Raw genomic sequence first — 20,443 nt, forward strand, 5'->3', positions numbered from 1 at the left:
GCAGTGGGGGGGAGGGAGTGAGGAGTGGATAGGGAGTGAGGAGTGCTTAGGCAGTGGGGTGGGGGGTGGGTGGGGTAGGGTGGGAGTGAGGAGTGGTTAGGCAGTGGGGTGGGGGGGAGGGAGTGAGGAGTGGTTCGGCAGTGGGGTGGGGGGGAGGGAGTGAGAAGTGGTTAGGCAGTGGGGTGGGGGAGGGTGGGAGTGAGGAGTGGTTAGGCAGTGGAGTGGGGTGGGAGTGAGGAGTGGTTAGGCAGTGGGGTGGGGGGGAGGGAGTGAGGAGTGGTTAGGTAAGGGGGTGGGGGAGTGGGAGTGGGGAGTGGTTAGGCAGTGGGGTGAGGGGAGGGAGTGAGGAGTGGTTAGGCAGTGGGGTGGGGGGGGAGGGAGTGAGGAGTGGTTCGGCAGTGGGGTGGGGGGGAGGGAGTGAGGAGTGGTTAGGCAGTGGGGTGGGGGAGGGTGGGAGTGAGGAGTGGTTAGGCAGTGGGGTGGGGTGGGAGTGAGGAGTGGTTAGGCAGTGGGGTGGGGGGGGAGGGAGTGAGGAGTTGTTAGGTAAGGGGGTGGGGGAGTGGGAGTGGGGAGTGGTTAGGCAGTGGGGTGAGGGTGGGAGTGAGGAGTGGCTAGGCAGTGGGGGGTGGGAGGGGGGGTAGGAAGGGGTGGTAGTCAGGGGGAGGAGGGGGGAGGAAGGGGTGGCAGGCAGTGGGGGGAGGGTGGGAGGAAGGGGGTGATAAGCATTGAGGGGGAGGAGAATGGTGGGAGGGAGGGGAGGTAAGCAGTGGTGGGGGTAAGCAGTGGGGAGGAGGAGGTGGGAGGAAGGGGTGGGTGTGGGGGAGTGAGGGGTGGGTGGGGGGGGAGTGAGGCGTGGGTGGGGGGAGTGAGGGGTGGGTGGGGGGGGGGGAGTGAGGCATGGGTGGGGGGAGTGAGGGGTGGGTGGGTGTGGGGGAGGAGTGAGGAGTGGGTAGGTGGGGGGGGGAGTGAGGAGTGGGTTGGAGTGAGGAGTGGGTGGGTGGGTGGGGGGTGAGGAGTGAGGGGTGGGTTGGAGTGAGGAGTGGGTGGGTGGGGGGGGGAGGAGTGAGGAGTGGGTGGGGGGGGAGGAGTGAGGAGTGGGTGGGTGGGGGGGGGAGTGAGTGGTGGGGGGTGGGGGGGGGGGAGTGAGGGGTGGGTGGATGGGGAGGAGGAGTGAGTTTGGGGAGTGAGGAGTGGGTGGGTGGGGAGGAGGAGAGTGAAGACCAATTAACAACACAAACGTGTGATTGCATGCATGTCATGACATGCATGAGATGCATGAGCTGTGAGCGCACGATGCACCGCGACGACATATTTTGGAATTTCCATCCATGACACGTTTTATTATTATCGACAAAAACAAGGTTTCGGTGCTCAAATTAACTAAATATTAAAACTAGATGTGGATAAATATACAAGCTAATGTGGCGGACACAATGCCAGCGGGTCATAATTCCGCGCACCAGTGGGTGACGCGAGCGACCGGACGTGGAAGCAAGGCTCGGGCCGGGCCACGCCCGGAGCAAAGGAGTCATGAGGCTCAGGGTTGAACTGTAATACATGCCCCGCCTTTCGGCTGACCGGCCACGCCCGAGGGCAAGGCGTGGCCTCGGGACATATACGCGGGTTCGAAAATCGAGCCCGCCCAGTGCTGACGTGCGAGCATCGAATAAAGTGTTTGGTTTTGTTCAACGCGTGGTGGCCTACCTTCTTGGCAAACGAGTTGTGTGTGCATTGCACCACACTAACACAATAAATTGGTTACGATATAAACTTACCTTCGCCAAAATCAGTGAATGGTTTTGACAACCCAAACGCAATAAATTCACCTACTTCTCGAAGTCGGAAAACAAAGGTTGGAAGACGAGGTCAAAGGGGAAAATCTGAACTATCATAAGTATTTCCGGTTCATCGAAGAAAAACAAATACGATCTCTGCAGCGATAGTAATAGAGGGCTGTGCAGACAGCCAAGATCGCTGGCAGACAAGTTATTGGTGCCACAGCAACGCACTACTCAGCATCCGATAGTCACGTACCTACTATATTATATAGTCTAGACTTCTAGTCGACTGGACCAGGTACGTCGGTCCGACTGGCAGGGACGTACTGAAATCGGTGTACCTGGCTTAAATGAAGTCAGTGTAGCTGGCGTAAATGATGAGCGGTTTCGAAATCAAAATCCGTTCTGGACAGTACTGTATTGTAATTTATTGATTTTAATCACCAGGTGAAAATAATTTATCGGTCACGCCAGACCAAAGCAAGATCACGTGAGCAAGATGGCGGATCATGGAAGGGACAAGATGGCGGATCATGGAAGGGACAAGATGGCGGATCATGGAAGGGACATTTCAAATGACATGAAATTTTGTTCCCAAGGGAATGGGGATTTTTTTTTTGGGAAATTTGAAATGAAAGTGAAATTTTGAATGGATTTACATATACATGCAATTGGCATAGGGGTTCGCTTACGAAGCTCTATTAATAAGCTTGCTTTTCTGTTTTTGATGTTCTTTTAAGCTAGATTGGCCACGCCCCCCAAACTGGCGATGTGATTACGTCATGTAGTACATGACCTCATGTCATCTTGATACTTTAGCTGCAGGACTTGTGCTTACGTGCGGCCTACATAAGCTCTGAAGTCTGAAAGAGTACTCAGAATGCCGGCTAGATGTGTTGTTGCTGGTTGTAGCAATAAATCCAAAGATGGAGTGAGGAAGCAGATATTTTCCCACAAGATCCAGCTGTTAGGAAAATATGGATAGCCAAGGTAAAACTGACCAGAGGAAAGGCGGCATGGGCAAAATGCTTCAAGCGTCATATGCAGCTCCCATTTTGAAGATAACTCTTATGACACCGGCCTCTATTACCAGTTTGGGATGAGTTACATTGAAGCGATTAAAAGCCGACGTGATCCCCATGAAGATTATCAACAGTTTGCTTGGAGTGCTTGCTTGAGTGCTTAAGCTGCTTGACGAGCACTGTCCAAGCTGATTGGTAGTGAAACACCCCTGTGAAACAGTGAAAGTGAAACACTTTCCATTGCGCTTTCCAGTTTCCAGTGTGCCAGTGTTTCCAGTGTGTGGTTGGCACGTGTCACTCAGCTTATAAAGAAAATCAGCTCCTTATTCATTAGGACTATTCTTCATCATCATGGCAGACTGTACACAGAACGTCTTGTTAATGTAAATAAGCCATCAAGGAGACACCAACTGACAAAAACTATTTTGTTTTTAGGACAATACATTATATTGTGGCGGACACGAAAGCACTGACGTGGTGACATCACCCCGCACACCAAGTGGGGGTGGGCCACGCCGGGGAGAGAGGCGTGGCCTCAGGATATACACGGGGCGCGCAGCCCCAAGCAGCTCAGTGCTGCAGTTTGAGTGCTTTGAATAAAGACTCTTTTGTATGAACCGCGTTGTCCGCTTGCTCCTTTCGTACGCCTTAGCGCGCGCAGCCACCTCGCTTCATTTGGTGACCTCGACGTTGGATCTGCCATAGCGATCCTTCCGAACACGACGCCATTGCAATGGCAAACAACGCGATGTCGGTCAAACTTCCCGAATTTTGGGAGGCCCAGGTCGAAGTTTGGTTCGTCCAAGCTGAAGCCCAGTTTCAGCTTCGGCGCATCACCAGCGACGACACGCGCTACTGCCACGTCGTCGCCTCCCTCGGGCCCGGCACGGCCGCTCGAGTTGTGTCCGTCCTTCGCCACCCACCGGACGGCCACAAGTACGAGGCGCTCAAGCGGCTACTCCTAGCCACGTTCGGCCTCACGGAGAACGTACGGGCCGACCACCTCCTGGATCTCCCCGAGCTCGGCGACATGCACCCGTCGGTCCGAATGGACCATATGCTGTCGCTGTTGGGCGACGAAGCCCCTGGTTCTCTATTCCGGGCGCTTTTCCGTCGCCAACTACCCACACAGGTACGCCTCGCGTTGGCCGGGACTGTGATAACGGAACCCCGAGCACTGGCCGCCGAGGCAGACAGGTACTTCGCGGCTTCGGACACGCGGGCGAGAGTCGGTGCGGCCGTCACGGATCTCGAGGCTGATGCTGCTGCACACCTCGTGGATCCCGAGGCTGATGCCGATGCACACCTCGTGGCCGCCGCCACGCCCGCCCATCACCGCGGAGAAAACCGCCACCGCGGGGAAAACCGCCGGCTCCACCAGCCTGGCGGAGCCAGCCGCGCTCCTCCAGCTCCACCACCTGGTGCCGGTTCCATGCCAGGTTCGGCCACGAGGCTCGACAGTGTCATCCGCCGTGCTCCTTCAACAGGTCGGGAAACGCCCGGGCCGGCGCTCGATAGTGGCAATGAGCGCCGGCCGTTCGAACAGCCTACTGTTCATAACGGACACCTTATCTGGGCGCCGTTACCTGTGCGACACGGGAGCGCAGGTGAGTGTCGTTCCTGCCGATACGTCGGACAAGCACACCGCGGGTGGGGGGCCCACGCTGCTTGCCGCGAACGGGACGCCCATCCGTACGTACGGAAAACGCTGCCTCTCTCTGCGGTTCGGAGGGCAGGTTTTCCGATGGTCGTTCGTCACCGCCGACGTGCCCATGGCATTACTTGGCGCGGACTTCCTGTGCGCAAATGGGCTCCTGGTCGACGTAAAGCACAGACGTCTTGTCCAGGCCGAGACGTTCAGCTCGCTCGCTTGTGCGCTGCCCAGCTCGTCGAGCAGCTCACTGAGCGGCTCACCGAGCGGCTTGCCAAGCGGCTAGCCGAACGGTTCGGTTCCGGCCACGTTGATCTGTACGCTTCCGGCAGCGGACGAATTCACCCGCCTCCTCGCCAGCTTCCCGGCCCTTACGCGGCCCACCTTCTCGGCGGGGGCCATCAAGCACGGGGTGGCCCATCACATCCCCACCGTCGGGCCACCGGTCTACGCCCGGGCACGCCGCCTCGAGCCGACGAAGCTAGCGGTAGCAAAAGCGGAGTTCGCTACCCTGGAGCGACTCGGCATCGTTCGGCGCTCGGAGAGTGCTTGGGCATCGCCGCTGCACATCGTGCCGAAGCCCGGCGGGGGATGGCGACCGTGCGGGGACTATCGCCGTCTCAATGACGCCACCACCACCCCCGACCGCTACCCCGTCCCCCACATTCAGGACTTTTCCGCCCGTTTGGCGGGCATGTCCTTCTTCTCGAAGGTGGACCTCATACGCGGCTACCATCAGGTCCCCGTCAGGCCAGAGGACATCCCGAAGACGGCGGTCATCACGCCATTCGGACTCTTCGAATTCCTGCGGATGCCTTTCGGTTTGAAGAATGCGGCTCAGGCGTTCCAGCGGCTGATGGACAGCGTCCTGCGCGACTTGGATTTTGTATACGTCTACCTGGACGATATCCTCGTCGCAAGCGCGTCCCGCGAAGAGCACCTACACCACCTCCGCACGCTCTTCGAACGCCTGGGCCAGCATGGCCTGATTGTGAACCCCGCAAAGTGCCGGTTCGGCGTCGCCGAAATCGATTTTTTGGGGCACCGCGTCACCAGGCACGGAGCCGTCCCCCTGCTGGCCAAGGTGGAGGCGGTGAAGGGGTTTCCGCACCCCCGCACGATCAGGGGGCTGCAGGAGTTCCTGGGCATGGTGAACTTTTACCATCGGTTCCTGCCCCGTATCACCCAGCTCCTGTGCCCCCTGCACGAAGCTCTCCGAGGTAAGCCGGGCAAAGGTGACGTTACCTGGACCGAGCAGATGGACGCGGCGTTCACAGGCACGAAGCTCGCCTTGGCTAATGCCACCATGCTCGCGCACCCGGCGCCCGATGCACCGATCGCCCTCACCACCGACGCCTCGGACTACGCGGTGGGCATGGTGCACGAGCAATGGGTGCGTGGAGCTTGGCAACCGCTGGCGTTCTTTAGCCGGCAGCTTCGCCCGCCCGAACGCCGTTATAGTACCTTCGACCGCGAGCTTCACTTGGCGGTCAGGCACTTCCGCCATCTGCTCGAGGGCCGTGCGTTCATGGCCTTCGTCGACCACAAGCCGCTGGTCTTCGCGATGGGCAAGGTCACCGAGCCGTGGTCGGCCCGGCAGCAGCGTCACCTCTCGGCCGTGTCCGAGTACACGACGGACATCCGGCATGTCGCGGGGAAGGACAACCCGGTGGCGGATTGCCTTTCCCGGGCCGTCGCCCATGCAGTCCACCTCGGCATTGACTATGCCCGGATGGCAGCGGACCAGGCCGCTGACCCCGACGTCCAGGCCTTGCAGACCGCCGTCACGGGCCTCCGCGTCACCGAGGTGCCGTTCGACGGCGCGGGCGTGGCCCTCTTGTGCGACGTCTCCCTCGGGCGGCCTCGCCCCATCGTGCTCGCGTGCTGGCAGTGCCAGGTGTTTGACGCCATCCACGGCCTGTCCCACCCGGGCACAAGGGCCTCCCAGAGGTTGATCGCCGACAAATTCGTCTGGCATGGCCTCCGGAAGGCCGTCCGCGGCTGGGCCAGGACGTGCCTCGCGTGCCAGCGCGCCGAGGTGCACTGGCACACCCAGGCCCCATTGGCCCCGTTTACGGTGCCAGAACGCCGGTTTGACCACGTCCACGTGGACCTGGTGGGACCTCTGCCCCCCTCGCGGGGTTTCACCCACGTCCTCACCATGGTGGACCGCACCACCCGGTGGACGGAGGCTGTGCCCTTGGCGTCGACGACGGCGGCGGACGTCGCGCAGGCGTTCATCGCCACCTGGGTCGCCCGGTTCGGTGCCCCCTCAGACATCTCGTCCGACTGCGGCCCCCAGTTCACCTCGGAGCTCTGGGGGGCGGTCGTGCGGGGGCTCGGGGTCTGGCTGCACCGAACCACGGCCTACCACCCCCAGGCTAACGGCCTGTGCGAGCGATTCCACCGCTCATTGAAGGCCGCGCTCCGGGCCACCCTCCGCGACGGCGGCTGGGTCGACAGGCTCTCCTGGGTCCTGCTGGGCCTCCGGACGGCGCCCAAGGATGACCTGCACGCATCCGCGGCGGAGTTGGTCTTCGGGCAACTGCTGCGGGTGCCGGGCGAGTTCCTCCCCGACTCCACGGCACCATGGTCCATGGCACAGCAGCGCTCCGCTCTGCAGGAGACCGCCCAGAGGTTCGCCCCGGTGCCAACGGCACGCCACGGGCACCCACCGACGTACGTCGCCCCTGAGCTTCGCACGGCGGAGTACGTCTTCATCCGCCATGATGCCCACCGGACACCACTGCGGCCCCCGTACGACGGGCCTTTCCGTGTGCTGGAGACCGGGGTGAAGCACTTCACCCTGGACATCGGCGGTACTCCTGACCGCGTTTCTGTGGACCGCCTCAAGCCTGCCCACCTCGACGTGGACCATCCACCGCCAGTGGCCCGACCCCCGCGTCGGGGCCGCCCCCCTGCGGGCGGACCCCCGGCACCGCCCAGCCCCGCCGCCACGCCGCCCCCCGGTCCTGTACCCATCCCAGGGGCAGCCGGAGGCATCCCAGATGGCATCCCTGCATCCCGGACGCCGCCAGTCACCAGGGGACGCTTCGGCCGGGTCATCCGTTTTCCCCGCAAACTGACCCTTCAGGTGCGCGGGGATTCTGTGGGGGCGCGTGTGGCGGACACGAAAGCACTGACGTGGTGACATCACCCCGCACACCAAGTGGGGGTGGGCCACGCCGGGGAGAGAGGCGTGGCCTCAGGATATACACGGGGCGCGCAGCCCCGAGCAGCTCAGTGCTGCAGTTTGAGTGCTTTGAATAAAGACTCTTTTGTATGAACCGCGTTGTCCGCTTGCTCCTTTCGTAAGCCTTAGCGCGCAGCCACCGCGCTTCAATATCACTGTTGTGATGCTCTCCTGGGTACGGTACATGTTGAACTTGAAGTGCCTGAAAATTGTGTGTATCGGCAGAATGTGGCTGTGGATGAAAATTGTGTGTATCGGCAGAATGTGGCTGTGGATGAAAATTGTGTGTATCGGCAGAATGTGGCTGTGGATGAAAATTGTGTGTATCGGCAGAATGTGGCTGTGGATGAAAATTGTGTGTATCGGCAGAATGTGGCTGTGGATGAAAATTGTGTGTATCGGCAGAATGTGGCTGTGGATGAAAATTGTGTGTATCGGCAGAATGTGGCTGTGGATGAAAATTGTGTGTATCGGCAGAATGTGGCTGTGGATGAAAATTGTGTGTATCGGCAGAATGTGGCTGTGGATGAAAATTGTGTGTATCGGCAGAATGTGGCTGTGGATGAAAATTGTGTGTATCGGCAGAATGTGGCTGTGGATGAAAATTGTGTGTATCGGCAGAATGTGGCTGTGGATGAAAATTGTGTGTATCGGCAGAATGTGGCTGTGGATGAAAATTGTGTGTATCGGCAGAATGTGGCTGTGGATGAAAATTGTGTGTATCGGCAGAATGTGGCTGTGGATGAAAATTGTGTGTATCGGCAGAATGTGGCTTTGGATTTTTCTAGATATCGATTGCCTATGACGGATGTATTGCTACAATAAATGGAACTGAGGAACATTTGGAAATATGCATGAACTTGAATAATGTGAATTGAATAGGCCGACACTCATGACACTGGATCGCTCAGGCCACACTAAAGTTACAGCATGACGGCAATCTCACGACGGACTTTTCACACTAACTCAAGTTCAGAATTGAGGGATCATTATGCTGTACTTTGTTGGATTGCATACTTCATTAGACATTTGAACTGATTTTGTTTCCATTTTAGAATGATTGTTATAGTGTTACCCCAGATTGTTTCATGGAATAGACTGTATTAGCTTACGAAGTTAACTCACTGCATTATAACTGTGCATATCGCCGATACAAATGACTTCTGTTCAAAGCTGTACATCGGCATTCAGCCCTAAATTGTGAATTTGTGGTGCTATGCACACACAACTCGTTTGCCAAGAAGGTAGGCCACCACGCGTTGAACAAAACCAAACACTTTATTCGATGCTCGCACGTCAGCACTGAGTCGAGCCCCGCGTATATGTCCCGAGGCCACGCCTTACCCTCGGGCGTGGCCGGTCGGCCGAAGGGCGGGGCATGCATTCAAGTTCAACCCTGCGCCTCATGACGCCTTTGCTCCGGGCGTGGCCCGAGCCGTGCTTCCACGCCCGGTCGCTCGCGTCGCCCACTGGTGCGCGGAATTATGACCCGCTGGCATTGTGTCCGCCACAAGAGCATAGCTCCACAATATACTTTGTATTTTATATTTTATAATTGGTTGCCACTTTATTGCGTTATTGTATTTTATTTGATGAACTCACTAATTGTGAAACTTGCCCCAATTCGGCCTTTGGCCGCGATGGAAGTGGAATTCCAATAAACCTTTATTATTATTATTATTATTATTATTTATTACTATTATTATTATATATATGATGCTGTTCACATCGACAAAATGGTGATCATCCCGTGTGGCTTGTTTTTATGTCTAACTTTTCATACCCTTTATGTCGACCTTGGTAAAGTAGTCGATAACAGTATTCTTGGCCGTTAAATTGGGACGGGTTCATGGTTTTTTATTTTTTATTTTTGCTTCTTTCACCGATTGTAAAAAGTATGTTTTATTATTTTAACTGAGGTAATAACTGAGTCATTACATTTTTGGGATGTAAAACGTTGTTACGTGTGTCGAAAGGAAAGAATATTTGAGATGTGAAGAAGAAGAAGACGACGCCGCAATAATTATTAAGAAGAGGAAGACGGCGATCAGCGGATCAGGTAGAGCTTCTGTAGTGGTTGGATACAAGGTCTGAAGTAGCATATTTAACGCGGCGGATCGTGTGTCAATGTGAATGTTAGAAAAATGAAGGTTAGTTTTTATTCTCATTTGGACTAATGTACGGCGCGGCCTTTGCTGGAGACCGTACGGTTCGCCTCTACATACCGGTTCGTGGTATGAACCCAACGGCAACATGGCGGATACAGATTCTGTAGCTGATGCTTTACATGCGAAACGCGCAGTTCACACGTGCGTTGTCGTGGTCTGTTTTAGGTTTATTTATTTTACCTGATAAAACTGTTGGATACGTTTGTCATTCGGTCGTGCTGTGTTGAGAACTTGCTTCACCCTGCAGGATGTTTATTTATTTATTTACAATACAAGGCATTAGCCATTACTTTTGGTCCTCGCAGCCACTTTACAAGTGTTTTCCTTGTAGGGAGTTCTTATGGGGAGCAAAATGGGGAAAAGCTGCCTCAACCCAGTGTGGGGAGCCATACTCTAGGATATTTGAGATGAGGTCTTTGTACACCACGATGTCTGTGGCTCGGAATAGACTTCGCTTTGAGTTTGAGGGGAATAGAGGTGTCTGCCAACCTTGGAGGCCATTTTGTAGATGTGGACCACTGAGGACTCGTGAGACATGAGCTGCACAGGTTCCACCTTTTCCAAGGATTAGTCAGTTAAGTAAACTGGGGGTGGAATCCTTCAGGATGTCCAGAGTCAGAGCTTGAAACTTTGCTGCACTGAGTGAAATACGTGCCAGGTAGCTGATTAACGACTTGTTTATTTCCATATCCACAGTTTTTTTTCATATTTCTATATTTTCCAGTGAAATTGATAGGTCACTGATATAGACCAAGAATAAGGTTGCTGCAAAAGCGCTGCCATGTGGCAACCAGATTGTGCGACGATGCCATCAAGAGCAACCGATTGTTTCCGTTGAAGGAGAAAATAAGGTAACCATTTCAGAAGATCCACCTGAATATGATTGGCAGATAATTTGAAAGGAAGGTCTTGTTTCATATGGTATAAAAGATGAGCTACCTGGTCACTCTACCTGGTCAGACCTGGTCACTCTACTCTGGACATGTTGCTTCTGCTTTCTCAACAATGGATGGAGGTCCTCAATGCCAAACAGGAAATTAGAGCCGTCTCCCTTGACACATCACGTGCCTTCGATACGGTCTGGCACCCCGCTCTGCTCACCAAACTCTCCTCTTTTGGTATCTATGGAAATCTCCATGCATGGCTGGCAGACTTCCTCTCGAGTCATAGTCAGGACTTCCTCTCTAGTCGTAGTCAACGTGTGGCCCTGAATGGGTTTCTCTCATCTCCTCTTCCTGTTCAGGTTGGAGTTCCCCAAGGCAGTGTTCTGGGCCCTGTGCTTTTTCTGGTCTTCATCAATGATCTCTCTGACTCTCTTGAAAATCCTCTCTATCTCTTTGCTGATGACTCTACTCTCTGTCGCTCCATTCTTCATCCCTCAGATCGGCAGTCTGTAGCCTCCTCACTCTCTGCAGACCTGGACAAAATCACAGACTGGGCAAACAAGTGGAACATGTCTTTCAATCCTGACAAATCTCACACTCTTACTATGTCTCTCCGAAAAGATCGACTGGACAACCCTCCCATCCACTTTCTGAATAATCCTCTCCAAGAAGTTCTGTCACTTAAGCTTTTGGGTCTCGCTATCTGCCATGATCTTTCCTGGGAAAACCACATTTCAAATCTGGCCTCCAAAGCCAGTCGCCAACTGGGCATCCTCCGTCGTGCGAAGTCCTTCCTTGGCACACCTGAGCTCCTCACCACATACAAGGCTTTCATCCGCAGCTCAATGGAATACTGCTCTCCCCTCTGGGCTGGTGCTCCTGCCTCACACCTAGCTCGTCTTCACGCTGTTGAAACCAAAGCATTCAGAATCATTGGAATCTCCCGCGATGAAGCTAACTCCAAGGGCCTCTCACTCACTCCCCGCAGGCAGGTTGGTGGTCTTTCCGTCTTCTACCGACTCCTCTCTGGCCTTGCCCCCCCAGCTCTCTCTGGGCTCTGTCCCGCAAATATTCCTACAGGTCGCACAAGATCTGCCTGCAACCCTCTTATGGTTAAACTGCCAAAATCAAGACTCTCTGCTCACCTTCACTCCTTCATTCCTCTTTTCTCCCACCCCTGGAACAAACTCCCTCACTCTCTTCAATCCCACTCCACCCTCCAGGTCTTTAAAACAGCTGTTCACCACCATCTCTTATCTTCCCCCATCCAAAACCTTGATCTTTTCTACCCCCACTAATTTCACCCCACTTCCACTTTTTTGAAATACCAACTTCTGTCCTGGAAGTCCTTGGTGTCCTTGTGTGTTATACTTCTCCCACCCCCCTGCCCCCCCCTTCCCACGCCTCCCCCCCCAAGCCCTCTCCCTCCCACACATCTCCCTGCTCTCAAATGTTGTGTGCTCTCAAGTGTTTGTGTGCTTCCCCTTCTCTCCCCATCTTGTATTCCGCTCCCTCTTTTTATATATTTTGTTTGTCTGGTTGATTTGTTTGTGAAGTAAATGTCAGCTCTTTCACGAGCCTCGATTCAGTACACAAAAAAAAGAAAGAAAAAAAGCTATCCAGAGACATTGCCCTGACCTCTTGTTCGAGACTGTGCATCCATCCATGTTGATATTGAAGAAGCAACTTGTCCATGGTAGAATACCCAGAGTGTACCACAAACTGATGATTAAAGAGTTGGATTGGGTGCAGTGCTTGAGGTCTACAGCAATGATGGATTCCAATAGAGGGGTACTAGACTTTGGCAAGGTTATTTGTCTACGCCGTCTTTGCCGCCTGCAGATATTGGCACACGTTTGTTTCCCCGTGGAGGTTGGCACACGTTTGTTTCCCCGTGGAGGTTGGCACACGTTTGTTTCCCCGTGGAGGTTGGCACACGTTTGTTTCCCCGTGGAGGTTGGCACACGTTTGTTTGTTTTTTCCCGTGGAGGTTGGCACACGTTTTTTTCCCCCGTGGAGGTTGGCACACGTTTTTCCCCCGTGGAGGTTGGCACACGTTTGCCAAACTTCAGTTGATACGAGATTCCCTCTTTCTGGATGGTGAGAATACTGACATCTGCAGTTGGAATGTATCGGACTTTTAACCAATTTGTGATTTACTGTGTCATTGATGTTGGCATCTTTCCAAGAAGAAAGCAGACTGACATTTGAGGAAGACATAAAGATGAGTGAGGAAAGAGGAGAGGAAGAGAGAAGGTCTAAGCATGTTTTTTCAGGATTAAAGTAGCAAATACCGTCGGTTCAGTTCCAGTAGAATTGTGAAGACTGATGAGAAACCAGGTGGGGGAGAAATTGACATGCGACAAGGTGTGTTTGGGAAGGAAAGGCAAAGGAATGGAAACAGGGTGTGGAAAGGAAGGGCAGGACAGGATGGATATGTGAAGGGAGTCAGGACAGGGTGGGTATGGGAAGGAAGGGAGTCGGGACAGGGTGGGTATGGGAAGGAAGGGAGTCGGGACAGGGTGGGTATGGGAAGGAAGGGAGTCGGGACAGGGTGGGTATGGGAAGGAAGGGAGTCGGGACAGGGTGGGTATGGGAAGGAAGGGAGTCAGGACAGGGTGGGTATGGGAAGGAAGGAAGGAAGGACAGGGTGGGTATGGGAAGGAAGGGAGTCGGGACATGGTGGGTATGTGAAGGAAGAGTCGGGACAGGGTGGGTATGGGAAGGAAGGGAGTCGGGACAGGGTGGGTATGGGAAGGAAGGGGATCGGGACAAGGTGGGTATGGGATGGAAGGCAGTCGGGACAAGGTTGGCATGGGAAGGAAGGGAATCGGGACAAGGTGGGTATGGGAAGGAAGGGAGTCGGGACAGGGTGGGTATGGGAAGGAAGGGAGTCAGGACAGGGTGGGTATGGGAAGGAAGGGAGTCGGGACTGGGTGGTTATGGGAAGGAAGGGAGTCGGGACAGGGTGGGTATGGGATGGAAGGCAGTCGGGACAAGGTGGGTGTGGTATGGGAAGGAAGGGAGTCGGGACAGGGTGGGTATGGGAAGGAAGGGAGTCGGGACAGGGTGGGTATGGGAAGGAAGGGACTTCTGGACAGGGTGGGTATGGGAAGGAAGGGAGTTCTGGACAGGGTGGGTATGGGATGGAAGGCAGTCGGGACAGGGTGGGTATGGGAAGGAAGGAAGGAAGGAAGGGAGTCAGGACAGGGTGGGTATGGGAAGGAAGGGAGTCGGGACAGGGTGGGTATGGGAAGGAAGGGAGTCGGGACAGGGTGGGTATGGGAAGGAAGGGAGTCGGGACAGGGTGGGTATGGGAAGGAAGGGAGTCGGGACAGGGTGGGTATGGGAAGGAAGGAAGGGAGTCAGGACAGGGGGGGGGGGTATGGGAAGGAAGAGTCGGGACAGGGTGGGTATGGGAAGGAAGGGAGTCGGGACAGGGTGGGTATGGGAAGGAAGGGAGTCGGGACAGGGTGGGTATGGGAAGGAAGGGAGTCGGGACGGTGGGTATGGGAAGGAAGGGAGTCGGGACTGTGGGTATGGGAAGGAAGGGAGTCGGGACAGGGTGGGTATGGGAAGGAAGGGAGTCGGGACAGGGTGGGTATGGGAAGGAAGGAAGGGAGTCAGGACAGGGGGGGGGGGGTATGGGAAGGAAGAGTCGGGACAGGGTGGGTATGGGAAGGAAGGGAGTCGGGACAGGGTGGGTATGGGAAGGAAGGGAGTCGGGACAGGGTGGGTATGGGAAGGAAGGGAGTCGGGACAGGGTGGGTATGGGAAGAAAGGGAGTCGGGACTGTGGGTATGGGAAGGAAGGGAGTCGGGACAGGGTGGGTATGAGAAGGAAGGGAGTCTAGACAGGGTGGGTATGGGAAGGAAGGGAGTCGGGACAGGTTGGGTATGGGAAGGAAGGGAGTCGGGACTGGGTGGTTATGGGAAGGAAGGGAGTCGGGACAGGGTGGGTATGGGATGGAAGGCAGTCGGGACAAGGTGGGTGTGGTATGGGATGGAAGGGAGTCCGGACAGGGTGGGTATGTGAAGAAAGGGAGTCGGGATAGGGTGGGTATGGGAAGAAAGGGAGTCGGGACAGGGTGGGTATGGGAAGGAAGGGAGTCGGGACAGGGTGGGTATGGGAAGGAAGGGAGGGAGTCGGGACAGGGTGGGTATGGGAAGGAAGGGAGTCAGGACAGGGTGGGTATGGGAAGGAAGGGAGTCGGGACAGGGTGGGTATGGGAAGGAAGGGAGTCGGGACAGGGTGGGTATGGGAAGGAAGGGAGTCGGGACAGGGTGGGTATGGGAAGGAAGGGAGTCGAGACGGTGGGTATGGGAAGGAAGGGAGTCGGGACAGGGTGGGTATGGGAAGGAAGGGAGTCGGGACAGGGTGGGTGTGGGAAGGAAGGGAGTCGGGACGGTGGGTGTGGGAAGGAAGGGAGTCGGGACAGGGTGGGTATGGGAAGGAAGGGAGTCGGGACAGGGTGGGTATGGGAAGGCAGGGAGTCGGGACAGGGTGGGTATGGGAAGGAAGGGAGTGGGGACAGGGTGGGTATGGGAAGGAAGTGAGTCGGGACAGGGTGGGTCACGGGAAGGAAGTGTCGGGACAGGGTGGGTCACGGGAAGGACGGAGTCGTGATAGGGTGGGTATGGGAAGGAAGGGAGTCGGGACGGGGTGGGTATGGGAAGGAAGGGAGTCGGGACGGGGTGGGCATGGGAAGGAAGGGGATCGGGACAAGGTGGGTATGGGATGGAAGGCAGTTGGGATAAGGTGGGCAATGGGCATGGGAAGGAAGGGAGTCAGAACATTGTGGGCATGGGAAGGAAGGGAATCGGGACAAGGTGTGTATGGGAAGGAAGGGAGTTCTGGACAGGGTGGGTATGGGAAGGAAGGGAGTTCTGGACAGTGTGGGAATGGGAAGGAAGGGAGTTCTGGACAGGGTGGGTATGGGAATTAAGGGAGTTCTGGACAGGGTGGGTATGGGTTGGAAGGCAGTCGGGACAAGGTGGGTATGGGATGGAAGGCAGTCGGGACAAGGTGGGTATGGGATGGAAGGCAGTCGGGATAAGGTGGGCATGGGAAGGAAGGGAGTCGGGATAAGGTGGGCATGGGAAGGAAGGGAGTCAGAACAGTGTGGGCATGGGAAGGAAGGGAGTCGGGACAGGGTGGGTATGGGAAGGAAGGGAGTCGGGACAGGGTGGGTATGGGAAGGAAGGGAGTCGGGACAGGGTGGGTATGGGAAGGAAGGGAGTCGGGACAGGGTGGGTATGGGAAGGAAGGGAGTCAGGACAGGGTGGGTATGGGAAGGAAGGGGGTCGGGACAGGGTGGGTATGGGAAGGAAGGGGGTCGGGACAGGGTGGGTATGGGAAGGAAGGGAGTCGGGACAGGGTGGGTATGGGAAGGAAGGGGGTCGGGACAGGGTGGGTATGGGATGGAAGGCAGTCGGGACAAGGTGGGTGTGGTTTGGGATGGAAGGGAGTCGGGACAGGGTGGGTATGCGAAGAAAGGGAGTCGGGACAGGGTGGGTATGCGAAGAAAGGGAGTCGGGACAGGGTGGGTATGGGAAGGAAGGGAGTCGGGACAGGGTGGGTATGGGAAGGAAGGGAGTCGGGACAGGGTGTGTATGGGAAGGAAGGGAGTCGGGACAGGGTGGGTATGGGAAGGAAGGGAGTCGGGACAGGGTGGGTATGGGAAGGAAGGGAGTCGGGACAGGGTGGGTATGGGAAGGAAGGGAGTCGGGACAGGGTGGGTATGGGAAGGAAGGGAGTCGGGACAGGGTGGGTATGGGAAGGAAGGGAGTCAGGACAGGGTGGGTATGGGAAGGGAGTCGGGACAGGGTGGGTATGGGAAGGAAGGGAGTCGGGACAGGGTGGGTATGGGAAGGCGGAGTCGGGACGGTGGGTATGGGAAGGAAGGGAGTCGGGACATGGTGGGTATGGGAAGGAAGGGAGTCGGGACAGGGTGGGTATGGGAAGGAAGGGAGTGGGGACAGGGTGGGTATGGGAAGGAAGTGAGTCGGGACAGGGTGGGTATGGGAAGGAAGGGAGTCTGGACAGGGTGGGTATGGGAAGGAAGGGGGTCGGGACAGGGTGGGTATGGGAAGGAAGGGAGTCGGGACGGGGTGGGCATGGGAAGGAAGGGGATCGGGACAAGGTGGGTATGGGATGGAAGGCAGTTGGGATAAGGTGGGCAATGGGCATGGGAAGGAAGGGAGTTCTGGACAGTGTGGGTATGGGAAGGAAGGGAGTCGGGACAGGGTGGGTATGGGAAGGAAGGGAGTCGGGACAGGGTGGGTATGGGAAGGAAGGGAGTCGGGACGGTGGGTATGGGAAGGAAGGGAGTCGGGACAGGGTGGGTATGGGAAGGAAGGGAGTCGGGACAGTGGGTATGGGAAGGCGGAGTCGGGACAGGGTGGCTATGGGAAGGAAGGGAGTCGGGACAGGGTGGGTATGGGAAGGAAGGGAGTCGGGACAGGGTGGGTATGGGAAGGAAGGGAGTGGGGACAGGGTGGGTATGGGAAGGAAGTGAGTCGGGACAGGGTGGGTCATGGGAAGGACGGAGTCGGGATAGGGTGGGTATGGGAAGGAAGGGTCGGGACAGGGTGGGTATGGGAAGGAAGGGAGTCGGGACAGGGTGGGTATGGGAAGGAAGGGAGTCGGGACAGGGTGGGTATGGGAAGGAAGGGAGTCGGGACAGGGTGGGTATGGGAAGGAAGGGAGTCGGGACAGGGTGGGTATGGGAAGGAAGGGAGTCGGGACTGGGTGGTTATGGGAAGGAAGGGAGTCGGGACAGGGTGGGTATGGGATGGAAGGCAGTCGGGACAAGGTGGGTGTGGTATGGGATGGAAGGGAGTCGGGACAGGGTGGGTATGGGAAGGAAGGGAGTCGGGACAGGGTGGGTATGGGAAGGAAGGCAGTCGGGACGGGGTGGGCATGGGAAGGAAGGGGATCGGGACAAGGTGGGTATGGGATGGAAGGCAGTTGGGATAAGGTGGGCAATGGGCATGGGAAGGAAGGGAGTCAGAACAGTGTGGGCATGGGAAGGAAGGGAATCGGGACAAGGTGTGTATGGGAAGGAAGGGAGTCGGGACAGGGTGGGTATGGGAAGGAAGGGAGTCGGGACAGGGTGGGTATGGGAAGGAAGGGAGTCGGGACAGGGTGGGTATGGGAAGGAAGGGAGTCGGCACAGGGTGGGTATGGGAAGGAAGGGAGTCGGGACAGGGTGGGTATGGGAAGGAAGGGAGTCGGGACAGGGTGGGTATGGGAAGGAAGGGAGTCGGGACAGGGTGGGTATGGGAAGGAAGGGAGTCGGGACAGGGTGGGTATGGGAAGGAAGGGGGTCGGGACAGGGTGGGTATGGGAAGGAAGGGGGTCGGGACAGGGTGGGTGTGGGAAGGAAGGGAGTCGGGACGGTGGGTGTGGGAAGGAAGGGAGTCGGGACAGGGTGGGTATGGGAAGGAAGGGAGTCGAGACGGTGGGTATGGGAAGGAAGGGAGTCGGGACAGGGTGGGTGTGGGAAGGAAGGGAGTCAGGACGGTGGGTGTGGGAAGGAAGGGAGTCGGGACAGGGTGGGTATGGGAAGGAAGGGAGTCGGGACAGGGTGGGTATGGGAAGGCAGGGAGTCGGGACAGGGTGGGTATTTGAAGGAAGGGAGTGGGGACAGGGTGGGTATGGGAAGGAAGTGAGTCGGGACAGGTTGGGTCACGGGAAGGAAGTGAGTCGGGACAGGGTGGGTCACGGGAAGGACGGAGTCGTGATAGGGTGGGTATGGGAAGGAAGGGAGTCGGGACGGGGTAGGTATGGGAAGGAAGGGAGTCGGGACGGTGGGTATGGGAAGGAAGGGAGTCGGGACTGTGGGTATGGGAAGGAAGGGAGTCGGGACAGGGTGGGTATGGGAAGGAAGGGAGTCGGGACAGGGTGGGTATGGGAAGGAAGGAAGGGAGTCAGGACAGGGGGGGGGGGTATGGGAAGGAAGAGTCGGGACAGGGTGGGTATGGGAAGGAAGGGAGTCGGGACAGGGTGGGTATGGGAAGGAAGGGAGTCGGGACAGGGTGGGTATGGGAAGAAAGGGAGTCGGGACTGTGGGTATGGGAAGGAAGGGAGTCGGGACAGGGTGGGTATGAGAAGGAAGGGAGTCTAGACAGGGTGGGTATGGGAAGGAAGGGAGTCGGGACAGGTTGGGTATGGGAAGGAAGGGAGTCGGGACTGGGTGGTTATGGGAAGGAAGGGAGTCGGGACAGGGTGGGTATGGGATGGAAGGCAGTCGGGACAAGGTGGGTGTGGTATGGGATGGAAGGGAGTCCGGACAGGGTGGGTATGTGAAGAAGGAGTCGGGATAGGGTGGGTATGGGAAGAAAGGGAGTCGGGACAGGGTGGGTATGGGAAGGAAGGGAGTCGGGACAGGGTGGGTATGGGAAGGAAGGGAGGGAGTCGGGACAGGGTGGGTATGGGAAGGAAGGGAGTCAGGACAGGGTGGGTATGGGAAGGAAGGGAGTCGGGACAGGGTGGGTATGGGAAGGAAGGGAGTCGGGACAGGGTGGGTATGGGAAGGAAGGGAGTCGGGACAGGGTGGGTATGGGAAGGAAGGGAGTCGAGACGGTGGGTATGGGAAGGAAGGGAGTCGGGACAGGGTGGGTATGGGAAGGAAGGGAGTCGGGACAGGGTGGGTGTGGGAAGGAAGGGAGTCGGGACGGTGGGTGTGGGAAGGAAGGGAGTCGGGACAGGGTGGGTATGGGAAGGAAGGGAGTCGGGACAGGGTGGGTATGGGAAGGCAGGGAGTCGGGACAGGGTGGGTATTGGAAGGAAGGGAGTGGGGACAGGGTGGGTATGGGAAGGAAGTGAGTCGGGACAGGGTGGGTCACGGGAAGGAAGTGTCGGGACAGGGTGGGTCACGGGAAGGACGGAGTCGTGATAGGGTGGGTATGGGAAGGAAGGGAGTCGGGACGGGGTGGGTATGGGAAGGAAGGGAGTCGGGACGGGGTGGGCATGGGAAGGAAGGGGATCGGGACAAGGTGGGTATGGGATGGAAGGAAGTTGGGATAAGGTGGGCAATGGGCATGGGAAGGAAGGGAGTCAGAACAGTGTGGGCATGGGAAGGAAGGGAATCGGGACAAGGTGTGTATGGGAAGGAAGGGAGTTCTGGACAGGGTGGGTATGGGAAGGAAGGGAGTTCTGGACAGTGTGGGAATGGGAAGGAAGGGAGTTCTGGACAGGGTGGGTATGGGAATTAAGGGAGTTCTGGACAGGGTGGGTATGGGTTGGAAGGCAGTCGGGACAAGGTGGGTATGGGATGGAAGGCAGTCGGGACAAGGTGGGTATGGGATGGAAGGCAGTCGGGATAAGGTGGGCATGGGAAGGAAGGGAGTCGGGATAAGGTGGGCATGGGAAGGAAGGGAGTCAGAACAGTGTGGGCATGGGAAGGAAGGGAGTCGGGACAGGGTGGGTATGGGAAGGAAGGGAGTCGGGACAGGGTGGGTATGGGAAGGAAGGGAGTCGGGACAGGGTGGGTATGGGAAGGAAGGGAGTCGGGACAGGGTGGGTATGGGAAGGAAGGGAGTCGGGACAGGGTGGGTATGGGAAGGAAGGGGGTCGGGACAGGGTGGGTATGGGATGGAAGGCAGTCGGGACAAGGTGGGTGTGGTTTGGGATGGAAGGGAGTCGGGACAGGGTGGGTATGCGAAGAAAGGGAGTCGGGACAGGGTGGGTATGCGAAGAAAGGGAGTCGGGACAGGGTGGGTATGGGAAGGAAGGGAGTCGGGA

The 20,443-nt window shown here is 57.0% G+C and overlaps 2 protein-coding genes across 23 annotated transcripts in view; one reads left to right on the forward strand and one right to left on the reverse strand.

Annotated features, from left to right (window-relative positions):
- GNB1L (G protein subunit beta 1 like) overlaps nucleotides 1–20,443 on the reverse strand; it is a 567,228-nt gene that overhangs the window by 145,509 nt on the left and 401,276 nt on the right. The gene's annotated exons all lie outside the window — the stretch shown is intronic.
- Nucleotides 1–20,443, forward strand: part of LOC137425297 (uncharacterized) — a 96,215-nt gene that overhangs the window by 5,183 nt on the left and 70,589 nt on the right. For 2 of the 22 annotated variants that reach the window (XM_078776514.1, XM_078776518.1), the window contains exon 1: nucleotides 9,670–9,694. The gene's annotated coding sequence lies outside the window, so the exon portion shown is untranslated. Of the gene's footprint in view, nucleotides 1–9,610; nucleotides 9,879–10,536; nucleotides 10,664–12,538; nucleotides 12,797–20,443 lie in introns of those variants that run through there. The other 20 variants (XM_078776506.1, XM_078776512.1, XM_078776516.1 and 17 more) reach the window with 18 other exon arrangements.

Source organism: Myxine glutinosa, chromosome 4 (genome assembly GCF_964187855.1).
Source record: "Myxine glutinosa chromosome 4, kmMyxGlut1.1, whole genome shotgun sequence".
Classification (NCBI taxonomy): Eukaryota; Metazoa; Chordata; class Myxini; order Myxiniformes; family Myxinidae; genus Myxine; species Myxine glutinosa.